Source organism: Erythrolamprus reginae, chromosome 6 (genome assembly GCF_031021105.1).
Source record: "Erythrolamprus reginae isolate rEryReg1 chromosome 6, rEryReg1.hap1, whole genome shotgun sequence".
NCBI classification, from domain to species: domain Eukaryota; kingdom Metazoa; phylum Chordata; class Lepidosauria; order Squamata; family Dipsadidae; genus Erythrolamprus; species Erythrolamprus reginae.
The window spans coordinates 40,219,934-40,233,482 of NC_091955.1; positions in this window are offsets into that span (position 1 = coordinate 40,219,934).

The following is a 13,549-nucleotide window of genomic DNA, read 5'->3' on the forward strand; positions in this document are numbered from 1 at the left end:
TCACAAGGACGGACTCACAACCCACAATCTCAGGAGCAACGAGTCTACGCAGGCGAAGGTTCTCTTTGGCTACAATAGCCACTCCTCTCCCCCTTCCCTGGGGTCGAGGCTGATGCCATACCTGAAACCCGGCTGGGCATATTTCCGAGAGAGGAACTCCTCTCTCTGGGCCCAGCCAGGTTTCAGTCACACATGCCAGATCGGCCTCCTCATCCAGGATCAAATCCCAGATGAGGAGAGCTTTGTTTACGACCAATCTGGCATTGAGGAGCAGCAGCTTGAGCCCAGGGTCCAGATTACACTTGTCACCAGTACCCCGGGTTGAGCTCATGGGATCGGAACAGCGGATCACTTTTAGGCAGCGATCTCTTCTTCCTCCAGAACAGCTAGCCCCGTGACTCCCGCCATATCTACCTCTCTCCAGCAGGACTGGAATATTCTGGCCCTCTGTCACCCCGGAGATAGATTTCCCCATCCCTCCTGTCTCTCTATCGCTAGGTAGGCTAAATTCTACATTCATACTGCTCCCATTATTCAAATACATATCATCCCATCCACCCCACTCATTTAATTCATACACATCAGCCCCCCAATCATCCAACCTTAACCCTCCCCCATTCATTTATCTCATACATATCATTCGCACCATTCCACCCTTCCCAGTCATCCATCATTAAGAATTAATGACTACTATAATTATTATAAAGCTAAAAAGCTAAAATTCTAAAATTCATACTAATTAATAGAGATAGAGCCAAGAAAAAAGGTAGTTCTGATTTCAACCAATCTGTCAATAGTCAATAGTCAGTTCAGCCAGGTTTATACAGGTAACACCAGGTCCAAAAGGTGAGTTCAGGGGATATATAACGTTGTTCATAAGACAAAGTCTGAGTCCTGGGTATAAGAAACCCTGTCCTCCCAGTCTCTTTAATATCAGCTGCTATTATTAGCCAGGTCTTTCTCTTTGCCTCCCCCACCTTCACGGCACCTCTCCACTCTTGTAGGTCACCCCGGATATCTGCCAGTGCCTCCGCTGGTGTTGGGGGGCATCTCTGGATCTCCTGGCCCCTAGCCATAGCAGCCAGCTTCCACATGACTCTCATACTGTCAAATTTCAGCCCACCAGTCTTCCTCTCTTGGTCTCCTCTTGATCTCCCCTCTCATATAGCTCACACGGCTGTGATTTGCACAATTTGTAGTCTCTGAACAGTCTTCAAAGGCAGACCCATGTAGAGAGCATAGCAGTAATCAAACCTCAAGGTGATAAGGGCATGAGTGGCTGTGAGAAGTGACTCCCTGTCCAGATAGGGCCACAACTGGTGCACAAGATGTACCCATGCAAACGCCCCCCTCGCCACAGCTGATAGATGGTCTTCTAAGCTCAGCTGTGGGTCAAGGAGGACACCCAAGTTGTAGACCCTCTATGAGGGGGACAGAGACTCCACCCCCAGGGTGATGGGTGAACAGTTGGTGTCAGCTGCCAGCCAGAACTTTTTATTTATTTATTTATTTTTATTTTTTTATTTTATTTTTATTTATTAATAGAGTTGAAAGGGACCGTTAGGTCATCGAGTCCAACCCCCTGCCTGAGCAGGAAACCCTACAGCACCCCAGCCAAATGGAAGTCCAATCTCCTCTTGAAGGTGTCCAGAGTTGGGGAGTTCACCACCTCCCCTGGCAGGCAGTTCCATTGGTTGATCGCTCTGACCATCAGGAAGTTCTTCCTTATTTCCAGGTTGAATCTCTCCTTGGTCAGCTTCCAACCATTGTTCCTCGTCCGGCCCTCTGGTGCCCTGGGGAATAAAGAGACCCCCTCCTCACCGTGGCAACCCCTCAAGTATCTGTAAACTGCTATCATGTCCCCTCTAGACCTTCTTTTTTCTAGGCTGTCCATGCCCAGTTCTCTCAATCTCTCTTCGTAAGTCTTGGTTTCGAGTCCCCTAGTCATTTTGGTTGCTCTTTTTTGCACCTTCTCCAGAGTTTCGATGTCTTTTTTGTAGTGAGGTGACCAAAATTGGATGCAGTACTCCAGGTGGGGTCTGACCAGGGCATAGTAGAGTGGTATTAGTACTTCCCTGGTCTTGGAGCGTATTCCTCTGTTGATGCAGCTTAGGATTGAGTTGGCTTTTTTGGCTGCTGCTGCACATTGCTGACTCATGTTTAGTTGATTGTCCAACAAGACTCCAAGATCTCTTTCGCAGTCACTACTGGGGTATCTCCCAGGCTGGGGGTATCTCCCAGGCTGTATGTATGTCTAGGGTTCTTTTTGCCGAGGTGGAGGACTCTGCATTTGTCAGTGTTGAACCTCATTTTGTTGGTATGGGCCCATTGTGATAGTCTGTCTAGGTCTTCTTGTACTCTGAGCCTGTCCTCAAGGGTGTTGGCTACCCCCGCCAGCTTGGTGTCATCTGCAAATTTTATTAGTTCCCCTTTTATTCCCTCGTCCAGGTCGTTGATGAAGATGTTAAAGAGTACAGGACCCAGGACAGAGCCCTGTGGTACTCCACTGTCTACTTTTTCCCATGTGGATTTGGTGCCGTTGAGGACAACTCGTTGGGTGTGGTTGGTCAGCCAACTGTTTATCCATCTACATATGTAGTAATCTACTCCATTTTTTTCTAGTTTGTGGATTAGGAGATTGTGGTCGACTTTATCGAAAGCCTTACTGAAGTCCAAGTATATGAGGTCCACTGAGTTGCGTTGGTCAACTGACTTGGTTATGGTGTTGAAAAATGATATGAGATTGGTTTGGCATGATTTGTTTCTGATGAATCCGTGCTGGCTATTGGATATGATCTTGTTTGTTTCTAGGAAGTGGGTAAGTTGTTTTTTGATTATTTTCTCCAGTATTTTTCCAGGTATAGAGGTCAGACTTATTGGTCTGTAGTTACCTGGGTCGGTCTTTTTGCCTTTTTTGTGGATGGGGACTACGTCAGCTCGCTTCCAGTCTTCCGGTAGGTCTCCAGTGATCCAGGATATTTGGTAGATGAGGAGGAGTGGTTCCGCTATGGTGTCTGCCAATTCTTTTAGGACTTTGGGGTGAAGTCCATCTGGCCCTGGTGATTTGTATTCGTTGAGTTCCCTCAGGTAGTCCCTCACTGTGCTTTTGTCTATGTTGAGTTTGGTTCTGGGGCAGTTTGTTGCAGTTAAATTGCAGATTGGTTGGAGGGAGGTTGTGAAGACTGTTGCAAAGTAGGCGTTGAGTAGCTGTGCTTGGTTATTGCTGTCTGTGATTTCTCTACCCTCTTCGTTTTTTAGTGTGACGATTGTTTCTTTGATTTTCTTCTTATTGTTGATGTGTTGGAAGAATCTTGTTTTGTTGTCTTTGACTTCCGCTGCAAGGTGTTGTTCATATTGTGCCTTTGCTGTTTTTATTTTTTGTTTGCAGGAACTGGCTGTTTGCTGATATTCCGCTTTGGTTATGAGTCCTTCTTTCCATTGTTTGTACTTAGCTTTTTTTCCTTTTATGTCATCTGCGAGGGCTTTGTTTAGCCATGCAGGTTTAGTTTTGGTTTTCTTGTTTTTCCTTTTCATGGGGATTGCGTTGTTTTGGGCGTCTATGATGCTGTTTTTTAGGATCACCCAGGCTTCCTGAGTGGTTTTTCCTTCCTTAGAATAAATAAAACTCAGAGTCCTTTTTTAAAGGTTCAAAAGTGAATTTATCAAAGTCAGAACTGGAAGCATCTTAGTCAAAGCATAGACTGGAGAAAAAGGCATTACATGCATATATCAAACCCCTTTGTTAACCCCCCCTTGGGAAAATGGCCAATCCCTAGTGTCCATGACCGTCAGGTGGATGTATCTTCAGCCCATGTCACATTTATGGAATGTACTTCTAACAGTCTCCTTCAGGTCACCTGGTTTCAAGGAAAACAAAACTTATCTCTCTTCATAGGGTCTCCTGCTCTCTTCCCCCCTCACCATTACTATTGACCCCTCCCCGTTACTATTGGCAACCAAGCATAGAAATGAGCCGGGGTGGCACAGCAGGTAGAGTGCTGTACTGCAGGCCACTGAACCTGACTATAGATCTGAAAGTCAGTGGTTCAAATCTCATCACCGGCTCAAGGTTGACTCAGCCTTCTATCCTTCCGAGGTGGGTAAAATGAAGACCCGGATTGTGCGGGCAATAGCCTAGCTCTGTTAAAAAGTGCTATTGCTAACATGTTGTAAGCCGCCCTGAGTCTAAGGAGAAGGGCGGCATAAAAATCGAATAAACAAACAAACAAACAAACAAACAAATAAATAAATAGCGAAGGTTGACATTTGGTATTGTCTCTGGGAGGAAAAACCCACAGCCACTCCATCTTGTCGGGTTGAGTCTGAGCCTATTAACGCCCATCCAGACCCTGACAGCCAGAAGACACCAGCACATTACCTCCACTGCTTCACTGAGTGGACATGGGGTGGAAATGTATAGCTGTGTATCGTCAGCAGTGATGGTAACTCACCCTGTGCCCTCAGATAATCTCATCCAGTGGTTTCCAGGGGCAAGAGGACCGACCCCTGAGGAACCCCACAAGGGAGGGACCGACTGCGACCGACCAGAGAGGTAGGACGAGAACAACCGGAGAACAGTGCCTCCCTCTCCCACCCCCTCCAGCTAGCGCAGAAGGATACCATGGTTGATGGTATTGAAAGCTGCTAAGAGGTCAAGAAACACAAGGACAGAGGATAAATCCTTGTCCCGGGCCCGCCAGAGATCATCTGTCAGCACAAACAAAGCAGTTTCAGTGCTGTAGCCGGGCCTGAATCTTGACTGCTGAGGGCTCAGATAATCGGCTTCATCCAATGACCGTTGGAGCTGGAGCGACACCATCTTGGAGACAAGACGATAGTTGTTTAAAACAGCTGGGTCGAGAGAAAGCTTCTTGAGGAGGGGGCACACAAGTGTCTCCTTTCAGGGAGCTGGAAAGAACCTCTCCCTCAAGGAAGTGTGGACAATCTCCTGGACCCAGCCCTGTGTCACCTCCTTGCTGGCCGAGACCAGCCAGGAGGGACACGGATCCAATAAGCAGGTAGCGGAACTCACAGCTCCAATGGCCTTGTCCACTTCATCAGGTGTCACTAGGTCAAACTCTTTTCACACAATAGGACTAAGACGTGCCTCTGTCAGCTCGACTGGCTCGTTGCCAGCCAATACTGCATTCCATTTGGAGTCAAGGTCTGTCCGGATCTGAACGATTTTTTTTTTAAAAAAATGATGTTTATTAAATATTTACAGATATAAAAGACAATACATTGACAGATCAAAATGTTCATAGAGTGTGAATACATATATCGCTTCTCTGTCACATCGACATACACCCACAATCCCCCCTCCCTACCCCAGCTGCCAACTTGCAGCTATTCTTTATGTTATTTTCCCGGAGGTATATATCAGCGAAATCCTATATCTATACATTTGTACAATTATGTATCTCAGTATTTCCATTCTAAGTATTGTAGTTGCTAAGTATTGTAGTTGCTATTATTATTATTATATATATTTTTTCTTTTTTTGTTGAAATAATAATGTTAATTCGGTTGAAAAGGAATCAGCGAGTAAATAAAGTATTACTTTTTCCAAATTTGTGTTGTTGTTGTATATCCAAATTCATTTATTTGGTTGTGTTTTATTTGTTTGTTAATTATTTTTTTTATCAGGTTCTTCTTCTCTCTCCCCCTGTCGTTAATCCAGTTGTAAAAATTGTCCCATGTTTCCGTGTCTTGTATTTTCATATTATTTTTCAGTTTTTGCGTTAAAGTGTCAAATTCGGCACAATCTAACATTTTCTTAATCAGATCTCTGTCTGTTGGTGGTTCTTCTTTTTTCCAGTTTTGGGCTATAGTGATTCTACTTGCTGTTATAATATGTTGTATTAGGTGGTATTCTTTTTTCTTGAGTTTTAAGTCTATTATCCCTAATAAGAAAATCTCTGGTTTAAGTAGAAGTTTAATTTTCGTGATTTCATAAATCCAGCTTCTGATTTTGGTCCATAATGTTTTGATTTTTGGGCATGTCCACCACATATGGAAAAATGTTCCGTTCGTGTTTGCGCATCTCCAGCAATTTGGCTTAATTTTAGGGTAAATTTGGGCTAGTCTTGATGGTGACATATGCCACCTATAAAACATTTTTATAGTGTTTTCCTTATATGCTACTGACTTAGTTATTTTATAATTCTTTTTCCAAATTGTCTCCCATTGGTCGATATAAATATTGTATCCAAAATTTCTTGCCCAACTGGTCATCGATCCTTTTACTATTTCCGTTTCCATTTCATAATTTATTAAATAGTTATATATTTTTGTTATAAAGTTTTTCCCCCTCCTAATATTAGTTTATCGAAAATTGTGTCCTTTGCCAGTATCCCTTCATTTTTAATATATTTTTGCCACTTTGAGTGTACTAACATATATGGCCACCAATCGATGTTTATATTTTGTTCTGCTAGCTCTTCTCTTGTTTTAATATTACCTTCTATTAATTTAATATTACCTTCTATATTTAATAATTGGTTATAAGTTACCATCTTTTTAAATTCTGTGATGTTCGGATGCATGATACTCCAAGCTAGAGTATCATCTAGGTATTTTTGTATAATGATCTTTTTTTTATTTTTAGCCATGTAGTTATTAAAGCATCTCTAATCATGTGGTTTTTGAAATATGATGGGATTTTTTGATATTGGTTCCATAGGATGTTGTGCCAACCAGATAACATATCGTGGCCTTCTAGTGCTAATAATCTTTCGGCTTTTATCTCTATCCAGTCTTTGATCCAGAGGAGATTGGTTGCATGATAATAAATTTTGAAATCAGGTAAACCCAAACTTCCTTGTCTAATTTTATCCTGTAGCCATTTCAATCTTATTCTGGGCCTTTTGTTGTTCCATATAAATTTGGAGATGACTTTATTTAATTTATTGAAAAAGTGGTTATCTAATTTTATCGTTTGGAAGAGGTATAAGAATTTCAGCAAAATTGACATTTTTATCGTCGCCACTCTACCTAATAATGAAATTTGCAATTTGTTCCAATCATTTAATTGTTTCTCGGTTGTTTTCAATAATGTTTCGTAATTGTTTTCTTTGATGGTACTACATTTTTTTGTTAGTAAGATCCCTAAGTATTTCACTGTTTTAGCAATTTTAATTTTCAACATGTCTTCCAGGGTCTTTTCTTGTTCTTTGTTCAGATTTTTCATTATAATTTTGGTTTTTTGAGTATTTATTTTTAGTCCTGCTACTTTAACGAATTCCTCTACCTCCTCCATTATGTGCTTCCCTGATTCCAATGGGTTTTCTAATATGAAGACTAAGTCATCTGCATATGCCTGCAGTTTAAACTCTTGGCCTTTGGTTTTCAGACCTCTTATTTTTGGGTTGGATCTAATCTGCCTTAACATTGTCTCTGTGGCAAAGATGTACAATAAAGGGGATAGTGGGCAGCCTTGGTGAACCCCCTTTTCAATTTGGAATTTATCAGTTATGTCCCCGTTGATTGAAATTCTTGTATATTGTTTATGATGGATTGTCTCAATCATTTTGATAAATTTAGAGCCAAATTTCATTTGTTTTATTAATTCCGTAATAAATCCCCAATTTAGGTTGTCAAATGCTTTTTGGGTGTCTAAAAAAATAAGAGCCAATTGCTTATCAGAGTGATTTTCATAAAATTCTAAGACGTCCAATATTATCCTTGTATTATTTCTGATGTGTCTGCCAGGTAGGAAACCGTTTTGATCAGAATGTATCTTGTTATTTAGAATTGCTTTTAATCTGCTTGCCATGATACTCATGAATATTTTGTAGTCTATGTTCAGCAGAGATATGGGTCTGTAATTTTGAATTTTATGTTTCTCTGATTCGTTTTTTGATATTAGACTCATGATTGCTTCTGTCCAGGAGTTGGGTATTAGACCTTTTTCTAACACTTCATTGTGTAGTACTAATAAGAGATCCCCTAAATCAGTAGTGAATTCTGTAATTTTGAATTTTATGTTTCTCTGATTCGTTTTTTGATATTAGACTCATGATTGCTTCTGTCCAGGAGTTGGGTATTAGACCTTTTTCTAACACTTCATTGTATAGTACTAATAAGAGATCCCCTAAATCAGTAGTGAATTCTTTATAGAATTCACAGGGAATACCATCGGGGCCTGGGGATTTATTATTTTTCAGGTTCCTTATTGTTTCCTCCAGTTCTATCATCGTGATTTCTTTGTTTAACATTTTTCTTTCACTGTCAGTCAATTCCCCCAGCTCCGATTTTGTTATGTACGCCTTTTGTTCCTCTAATGTCCTTTGTCCTTTGTCCTTTAATTTCTTTTTTATATAGTTCTTTATAATAATTAGTGACAATTTGTTTTTTTCCTTCTATCGTGGTGTGTCTATCTCCTTTATTGTCCTCTAGAAATTGGATATATCGTTCTTTTTCTTCTTTTTTAAGTTTATAGGCTAACCATCTGCCAGGTTTGTTTGCGTTTTCAAAATGATCTTGCTTAGCCCTTTTTAATTTCCATGTTAGATCATCCTGAGTTATTAGATTAATTTGGTGTTTTAGTTTATCTTTTTCCTCTTTTAATTTCTCATTTGAAATGTCTTGTTGCAGAACTGTTTCTAATTGTTTAATTTTTATTTGGTAATCTTTAATTCTTTGATTTTTGATTTTCTTTGCCTTGGCAGAATATGAAATAGTAATCCCCCTTATGTATGCTTTTAAGATGTCCCATAGGTTTTGTGTAGAGGTCTCTTCATTCCAATTATCTTTAAGGAAGAAAATTAATTCCTTTTTTACATGATCAGTATAATCTTTTTCTTTGAGTAGTAGCTGATTTAGAGACCATTTTAGAAAATCTTTTTTCGGTTCTTTTATTTTAATTATAATTGGGTGGTGATCTGCCCATATATTGGGTCCGATCTCCACTTGTTCTATACACTTGTCCATATCCAAATCTCCCCAAGCCATATCTATCCTCGACCACGATTGTTGTGGGGTTGAAAAAAAGATATATTCCATTTTTCCCGGGTGTCTTTCTCTCCATAAGTCTAATAGATTAAACTCTCTTACCATTTCAAAGAATTTGTTTGGTAAGATATTCCTGTCCTGAGTTTTCCTCTTTGCTGTTTTATAATCCTTTTGTGTGTTATGAATTGCATTGAAATCTCCTATCATACAAATATTTTTTCCTCCTAATTGTGTTATTTGGTCACTTATTTTTTTATAGAATTCTGATTGGTTTATATTTGGGGCATATATCACCATCAAGACTGCGGGGTTTTGTCCAATTTTAATTTTCAGATTAAGAATTCTTCCGTCTGGATCTGCATAGATTAATTCCAGTTGTAATCTCTCTCTTACATAAATTGCTAGTCCTCTTTTTTTTGTGTCTGCTAGCACCGTAAACAATTTCCCTAGTTTTTTATTTTGAAGTAGGTTCTGGTCTTGTGATCTAATGTGCGTTTCTTTCTGAAGTTTGTTCATCGTTTGTTTTCTTTTGATAGTTGAGTTTAACCCATTTATATTGACAGAAAATATTTTGAGAAGTTTCATTATGGTTTTTAAAAATATATATATTTAATATATATATGTATTTATTTTCTTGTCTTATTTTATTTATCTCCTTTCCCCTTTTAAAACTGTTTCTTTAACTCTTTATTTATTCGTTGATGTTCATTTTCCTTTCTATTGGTGTTGTCGTGTTTTCTTCTTATTGTTTTTTCGCTGTCGCTCTTGTTGTCACTCTGTCTTCTTTTCTTGGGCTAAGATCTTTCTCTCTTTCTAAGCTTTGTTGCCTTTGTTCTCTTTCCTCCAGTCTGGTCTGAGCACCTCCTTCGGAACCGGATGTGATTTCTCCTTCCAAGTATTGAGAGATGAAGTTGTCAGCTTTTTCGAATGAGTCTATCTTAAAGTTTTTACCTTTCCAGGTTATCAATAGTCCCTCTGGAATTAGCCATCTGAAAGGTATCTCTTTTCTCATCAGTTTTGCTGTCAAAAAGTGAAATTCTCTACGCCTCTCTCTAATTCTTTTAGGTACCTGTTTTAGAATAGTTATCTCTTTATCGTTACACATTATTTGCTAATTTCTGGTGCTTCTGTAAATTGCATCTCTTGCTGGTTTTTTTGTAAAATGAATGTGTACCTCTCTTGGGACTCTGTTTTCCTTAGCGTAGTTGGTTTGTATTCTGAAGACCTCATCTATATGATTCCTCACTTCATCTTCGTCTAGTTGTAGGTTGTCAGTTAGTATCTTCACCATTTTGGTAGGTAAGTCTTCATCTGCCTGTTCAGGTACGTTTTGGAAGCGGAGGTAATATGAGGATTTTTCCATCTCTAACACCGCAATGGCGCCCTCCAGCTCCTTATTTTCCGCTTCGGCAAGTACAATGTTGTTATCAGTTTTAGTTATGTTGGCTTCCGTATTTCTGATTCTAAGTTTATGATTGTTGATCGCATCTTGGACACCTTCCATTCTTGCCTCTAGACCCTCTATCTTCCCTGCCATTTTGTCAAAGTTCTTATTGGTTTCTTCTTGATTTCTCATCATTGTTTCCTCGGTTATAGTTGTTGATTCTTGGCTTCTCGCCATAAATTCTTGAATGAGGTCAAGTGAAGCCTGAATTGATTGTAGGGTTGGTAGTTGACTCTGTTTCTCTGTAGAGGTCATCTCCGTGTTCTGCTTCGGATTTGTGATGTTTGGACTTCCAGCAGTAGTTGTTTTTTTAAATGTTTTGGTGAAGGTTGTTGTCATACTTGAAAGAGTTTTCCGTGTCTCTCTTTGTTGTTAAATATTTAATGATGTAAAATGAGTGGGTTATCTACCTTAAGAATTGTTTAAATCTCAGTTGATATTATTATCTTCTTCCCCCCCCCTCCTTTAATTCGCTTCTTCGGGTAGAATTTCCCTCTTGTCTACTAGTTACACAATACTTTCAATAGTTTTTTACGATGTCAATGATCTTTAATAAAATTGATGTTTTTTTATTATTGTTATTGTTATTATTTTTCTTTTTTCTTTTTTCTTTTTTTTTGTTAATTCTTTTTATTGTTTTCTTAAGTACATATATCACAAGTTGTTTGTTCTATAAACAGATCTTATCCAACTTTTTTACCTGTTACAATCGTTCTTAGTTAAGTTAGGTCTTAAAAATAACATTATCTTAATACTATGCAATAATAAGCAACATAAAAGCATTTGAAAGGTATTTGTTGTTTACAATTTGTACTGCAATTTTGTATCCTGTTATATAAGAATTTTTTTCTGAATCCATTCGTGCCAATTACACCACATGCTTTTAAATTCGTTAATTCTATTTCCCTTAAGTAAGTTTGTCATCTCATCCATCTCTGCGCATGAATATATCTTATCTATTATTAGATTTACATTGGGGATCTGTTCACTTCTCCATGTTTGCGCTATTGCAATTCTAGTCGCTGTGTTTATATGTGTCAGTAGGAAGAGTGTTTGCCTTGAGTATGGTCTTTTCCAAATTCCAAGAAGCATGCCCTCGGGCGAATACTCTATTTCTTCCTTTGTAATTTCCTTGAGCCAATTATGGATAGTTTTCCAGGTCTTTTGAATTTTCGGGCAGGTCCACCACATATGGAAAAAAGTGCCTTTCTCTTTTTTACATTTCCAGCATATGTTTTGTAGTGCTGGATAGATCTTGGCTAATCTCGCCGGTGGAAGGTACCACCTGTAGAAGAGCTTGTAATCATTTTCTTTATATGCAGATGATAGGGTAATTTTGGTTATTGCACTCCATGTTTTTTCCCATTCCGCTATATGGATTTCTCTTTGTATATTTTTCTCCCAAGCTACCATAGGGTTTTTAATCACTTCCTTTTCTTTGTCCTGTTCTAATAGAATCTCGTATAATTTAGTTATCTGTTTGTCCTCGCCTCCTGTTAGTATCTTATCTAGGGTTTGAGTGGAGATTGCTATGCCTGGTGTTTGTTTATCCTTATTGTATCTAGATTTGATTTGTGTATATGTCCACCAATCAATCTTGTAGTTTTGTGACTCCAATTCTTGTCTAGCTTTTAGGTCACCATTTGGGTGTAGGATTTCTTTATAGCTGATAATCTTAGTTGGGTCTATTAAATTTGGATGTGTTATAGCTTCCATGGTGGATAGCCATCTGGGAATTTTATTGTAAAAAGTTTTTTTAATCTCGTACCATGTTTTAAGGAGCGATTTTCTTATCAAATGTTTATTGAAGGTGGTTAGTTTTTGTTTTTCACCTTTCCATATGTAGGCATGCCAGCCCATCTGTAGATCATGCCCTTCCAATACCAGTATTTTTTTATTTGTAAGGTTAATCCACTCCTTTATCCATGTTAGGCTCGCTGCCCTGTAGTATTGTTTTAGATCCGGAAGTCCTAATCCTCCTCTACTTTTTGAGTCTTGGAGATACCTAAATTTGATTCTTGGCTTCTTATTGTGCCAGATAAATTTGGAAAAAAATTTGTTGATCTCGTTAAAGAATTTTTGTTCAATATTAATGGGGGCAACTTGAAAAAGATAGAGAAATTTTGGCAGAATGTCCATTTTTATCACGGCAATTCTGCCTAGCATGGACAATTGCAGGTCTTTCCATTTTTCCAAATTTTTATTTGTTTCTTGTAAAAGTTTATTATAATTGTCCTTTTTGAGAGATGCCATTTTATTTGATATTATTAACCCTAAATATTTAATTCTTTTTGTAGTTTGTAAGTTTGTAGATTCTTCCAATTTCTAGACTTGTTTTATAGTCATATTTTTTGTCATAAGCATTGTTTTTTGTTTATTGATTCTTAATCCTGACAGTTCCCCACACTTTTCTATTTCTTTAATTAGTTCTGGGCCAGATCTTATAGGGTCTTCTATGAAAAATACAATATCATCTGCATATGCCTGCAATTTATACTCTTCATCTTTAACCTTGATTCCTTTTATTTCTTTATTATGTCGAATTTTATTTAATAGTATTTCCTGTGTTAATATGTATAATAAAGGAGACATTGGGCATCCCTGTCTTACACCTTTTTCTATCGAGATTAGTTTGGTCATATCGTTATTAATTATCGCTCTGGCTGTTTGTGTTGTATAAATATTACTAATAATATTCTCAAATTTAGCGCCTATCTTTAATTCTTTAATTACTTCCTGTAGATATTGCCAGTTAACACTATCGAAGGCTTTTTGCGCGTCTAGAAAGGCAAGAGCAACCTGTTCTCCTGGGTGTGCTTCACAATATTCTATTATGTCTAAGACTGTCCTTGTACACCTTGAGATTTGTCTATTTGGTAGAAAACCATTTTGATCTGCGTTGATTATTTTATTTAGGATGTTTTTAAGTCTTTCTGATAGAATCGTCATAAAGATCTTATAGTCCGCATTTAATAGGGATATTTTTCTTTTTTCTTTTCTTTTTGTTGAACTTAGAAAGGTGTAAGCAATAAATATTTTATAAATATTCTACTATGTATGTTTATAAGTTTGCACCGTTCCTCAGTCTGCTCTCAGACCATTCTCCCTTTTTCCCCTTATTATTTCATCACAATATATATCTATCACAGTGTA